Source organism: Lygodium microphyllum, chromosome 7 (genome assembly GCF_053477565.2).
Source record: "Lygodium microphyllum isolate KBCC chromosome 7, Lygodium_microphyllum_v1.1.10, whole genome shotgun sequence".
Classification (NCBI taxonomy): Eukaryota; Viridiplantae; Streptophyta; class Polypodiopsida; order Schizaeales; family Lygodiaceae; genus Lygodium; species Lygodium microphyllum.
The window spans coordinates 131,190,097-131,195,070 of NC_141141.1; the positions used below are offsets into that span (position 1 = coordinate 131,190,097).

The 4,974-nt window shown below is 41.4% G+C and overlaps 1 pseudogene; it reads left to right on the forward strand.

The window, feature by feature from the left end:
• The first annotated feature begins 761 nt into the window (after positions 1-761).
• Positions 762-1,577, forward strand: LOC148033962 (uncharacterized; annotated as a pseudogene).
• Positions 1,578-4,974: the final 3,397 nt, after the last annotated feature.

The following is a 4,974-nucleotide window of genomic DNA, read 5'->3' on the forward strand; positions in this document are numbered from 1 at the left end:
GAAGTTCTATGTCCCCAGATAAACCAACTATTACTAGTGAGGAAAAACATTGAAGTTGAATACATAGCTTTGTCTAGTATCATCACTTTCAGGACTAGAGGATCCTTTCCATAAGGAGACTGTTCCCGAAAATTTGAATGATTTCCACAAAACAGATGCTCAGTAGTCAATCGAGATAGGTGAGCAAGATTCTAACATTTGGAATGAGGGATCATTGTTTGAGTGAACATCTATTCATCTAGTTGAAATGCTTCATATGTTTACCCCTGGATCAGATTTGTCACACTAGAGTTATTGCAATAAGGTCAAGTGATGGTTGCAATCGTCAACAAGGATAGCAAGCCCTCTTCTCCAAATCTGGCTTTTCTTTGCCACCACAAGTGTGTCAAATCAATCAGCAAACAGTGTTGCAATTCCTATAGATGTTGCTATGATGATGTAGCTAGGTTGCGACCTCATCACATATCCCTTCAGGTGATCTGCACTGGCTCCATAGACGAGCTTCTCCTATCTGCGGTTCAAATGATCAGATGATTTTTCTTATACGTCATCTTGAATGATGATTCTGTTGATGCATCATCTTGGATTCTTGCGTATGTTGGAGCATTTACTGTACAATGTTGGTGCTTTGTATGATGATCCTCCATATGTGTTACCCTCAAAACAATGCTGTTTGGGCCTCAAAACAGTCCTAGAAGGCTTTCCAACCCTAATTTTATGGCAGGCTGATGCCTTCAACCTACCCAGTGCTATAGATTCAAATGTATCAACTCCCTAGGCTTCAAGAATTGCATCTTAGGAACCAGGTGAAGGCGTTTGGCCACTTCCACAGGAGGTTTCATGATCACCCTTGACCACAATTCAAGGGTCCCTGTGCACCTGGCACTCCTCTCAATACAACCTCCTACCTGATGCACGCAAAAAATTCGGGAGGCATTGCCTCTTTGGTCTCACCTAATCCTGTCACTCCTGCAGTGTTGCCTACACATGTTCTGTCCCCTTTTCCTCTAGAGAGGGGGCTTGCAGAGGATGCTAACAAGGTGTGGGGTGTAAATGGTTATGGATCTATGAATGGATTGATACGCCTTAGGTCTTCAGAAATCGGTAGAGGAGACTATGACGATGAAAGTGGTAGTGATGTTGAGCAAGGTGTCCAATCTGTTCAGCAATTAGAGCAGAGACTTGATCATGACCTGAGCTGCTTTGTGTTGACATATCCTTCAAACTCTCCTCAAGGTAATGGCCAAAATATGGAGACTCGAATGGATGATCAAGATAGCCATATTGCACATCTGGAAGAGGAGAACATAGCTCTCAGAGAGTATCTGTATTTGATGCAACAGGAGGTTGAAGAATTGCTCCGCAGAATGCATTTTCAAGAAAGTGAACCAATTAACTGGAGATTGAGAGATACATATTGTGCACTCCTCCTTGGTTCTAGTGCTTCTCAAACTACTATTTTCGGTTTACATAGAAACCTTTGGAGTTTGCATCACTTGAAACGCAAATGGAAGTGGAGGCTGCTAGCTACAGTCCTCCATTTGAGAGTGATCGTTCCCAATCCCAGCCATTCCTAGACAGCTACAAAGAAACATGGAAACTGCCCTATCCACCATGGAAGCTTCAAGAGAAGCTTGGAAAGTAAAAGGGTAATGCAACCAGACTTGAACCTCAACAATAGGGTACTCTACTAGTTGGAAATGAAGCCAATATTTCTTTTCTTCAAGTCTTTGAAGCATGAGAAGAGAGGAAGATTAAGCTTTCCACCATAGAAGCTCAAATGGAGCTTGAGAAGAAAGAAAGGATCCCTGCTTTGCAAAAAGTAGTGATACTTTTAGTCTCCTCCAACCTCTTGTAACCTTTCCTTTGTCGAAAAGCTCCCAAAATGGCCTAAGAATGGCCATGACATGCTAAAGTGGCCAAAAAACCTCCATCTTCTTCAAGTTACATGTCAAGATTCTCCAAGATAGTCAAGGTTTTCTTTACAAGAAGCCTATCTTGAAGTGACAAGTCTTTTTACCAAGCTTCTAACTGCAGTTCTCTGTCTTAGTTCCTGTAACTTGATGGTAACCATGAAAATGACTTCTGACAATACCTAACCTATGCTTGAAAATGATCTAATGAGACTGATCTAATCTGATAGCTCTGATACCAATGTAATGAAGGTCCTAGACTACCATAAAATCTAACTATGGAACAATGGAAAATGGAGAAATCACTGCATTAATCTATGATGAAAACATGAATACAAGAAATGATTCTTGGAACACACCCCAAGCTGGTGCCATGGAAACTCACCTCCATGTAGGTGAAGAACAAGAAAACTAATGTGACTGCCAAGAAAACTTACATGACTAACATGTCCAAATGGAAAAAGGCCCCTAATTTTGGCTAGGGCTTCCTATTTATAGCAAACCCTAAGCCCTAGTCCTCTAATATTATTACATAGGCTTTTAGCCTGTCATTGGCCTTATTTACTTCATTACAAAGGAACTTATGGTTGTGATGAATATTTTGATGGTTATCCATTTGACCCTGGAGGCATATTGGACTTCAATAAATTTCATTGTTGGTGGGTTGTAAATAATGTTTGCATTACTGTTCCTTAGCATATTCAATCATCCTCTCTAAGGCTTCATGATTCCTTCAAAATAGTGGGATTATTGCAATTACAGAACAATGGATAGCTTGCTGTGTGAATTTTCTGTCATGAATTACATGGTCCTTTTTGGCACAACATGATTGAATTCTATGTTGTGCTGGATAGGTTCCTTATGGTATTTTCTATCCAAAAAGACATTATTTGTGCCATTTGGACTCTTTTATCACGAGTTACGTGCAACTTTTATTGGCTGCCATGCTTTACAGTTTACAGCAATCCACTGACCTCTCTTGGTTATTTCCATATTTTGAAGGACTCTTCTTTGTGACGTGAAGACTTTTATTTCAGCATGGAGTCTTAGTTCAGCATGACTTCATCTATTTCAAGCTATTCTTGTACTTATCCTTGTATCTTGTCCCAAATTCATCTTTGAGGACAAAGCTCTTCTAGGTCGGGATGGCTTGTAATAGAGCAAAAGTGACTAAATGCCTTAGTCGATATTTAGCCGACTAGGGTTAATTATAAAAGGCTAAGTTGTAACTAGCTTGATTTGTCATGTAGTCGTGTACATTTGGGTTTGAGGGTGGCATTCGAATAGTGTTGCTGGCCAACTTAGCTTTAGGCACCCATTTCCAAGCATTTCCCTTGTAATAGCCTTGTGCTTCTAAAAATAAGGCCTTGGGGACCCATTGCAGCTTTGACCATTTATCGGTGTGCCTATAGTTTCTTCTTTGCCTTCTCAATCTTGAGTGTGCATTCCTAGACTTACGGGGTCGTGATTGCATTCTCCTAAGCGGCAGTCCTTGATGTTTAGGCACCCACTTGAAATGTGGTTCAGGGGAGCTTTGATCTTAGCAGTGTGTTGCTAGTGTGATGTGGACAGTTGTAACAAGTTCCCACCCCCATCCTTAGATTTTGTGGTGGGTTTCTCTACCGGTGGCCTCGCAGGCTTTGATGGAGCTACACTGCCCTTGCTAAAAGCTATGACTATTCATACATTTCCGATAGCAAGGTAAATACGTTGTGACCCATAGTCACTATTACACTGTGCTTGCTTTTTAAATGAGCACCCTAACGGCGAATCCTGACCAACATCTTTTGTGTTTGGAAACATGTAAAAGACTACGAATATGCTTTTAGACTCAATAGAGGCTGCTACTTTGCACCTTCCTAGAAGGGCATACGATTGATCCTCAAATGGACTGAGTTTGGCATTGGTAGGGTGTAATTGTGGGCGAGTAATTTGAATCCAATGATCGTAAGTTAAGATATTGAAATCAAATCCCTCATTGATCAATGCATTGAAGGTATGTGTTTGTTGGGGAGTGACTGTTATGCGCAAATACACGGGTGCCATTGCCGCCTCATCTTCTTCCTCAATTTCCATTAATGTGGTGACTTGGACTTTCACAGGGGGCTCTAGCATGGGAGGCTCGTGCAATGGATGTGTGGGAGGGTAGTGCTTCTTTATGAGGCTCCCATTGATGAAGCATATGCCCTTTCCATCGAGGGCTTGAGCTTTACATTGCTGGTTTGGCTGATAGTGTGGAATAAAAAAGGTGCCAATCCCTTGAACTTCATCTTTTTTTTGTGGCCTTTTATTGAGTACAACAACACTAAGTCACCTTGTTTGAATTCTCGCTGCTTGACGTGCTTGTCAAAACAACTCTTGCAATGTGCCTTTTTGCAAATCAACACATGGATGGCTAGAAGTCAAGCCTCTGACAAGCATTCTAGCTTTGATCAGGTGGTGGGTCCATGCCTCCTTTCCATCCCATCTCTCTTGGTGGGTGGCTATTCTCAAGCTCGGGACAAGGAACTCTATAGATAGAATGGCTTCAGTCCCGTAGGTTAACTTGAAGGGAGTCTATCCTATCAATGTTTTATAGGCTATTCAATAAGCCTGTAAGACTGCCATTAGTTTGTTGTCCTAGTCACTATGCGAGGTAGAGACCACTTTGGTCAGGATGTTTACTAAGATCTTATTAATAGTAGACTTAGAATGGCCATTTGCTTGATGATACTAGGGTGAGGATTTTTTATGGATGATTAGAAAGGTCGACAGGAGGTGAGTGATCACTTCATTAATGAAGTGTGTGCCTTGATCACTAACTAGTTCAATGGGGTAGCCAAAGTGTGAGATCACCTGCTCCCAAAGGAATTTAGCAGTAGTTTGAACACCATTTTTTCTCGTGGATTGCACTTCTGTCCACTTTGTGAGATAATCCATAGCAACAATGATGTACTTGGCCTATCAGTACTATGCCGCATGAATGATTGGCCCAATGAAGTCAATTCCCCATTTCTCAAATGGTTACATGTAGCTCCACTTTGTCCTTACAAAATCGTATCTTTGTCCGTTGGCATTCATC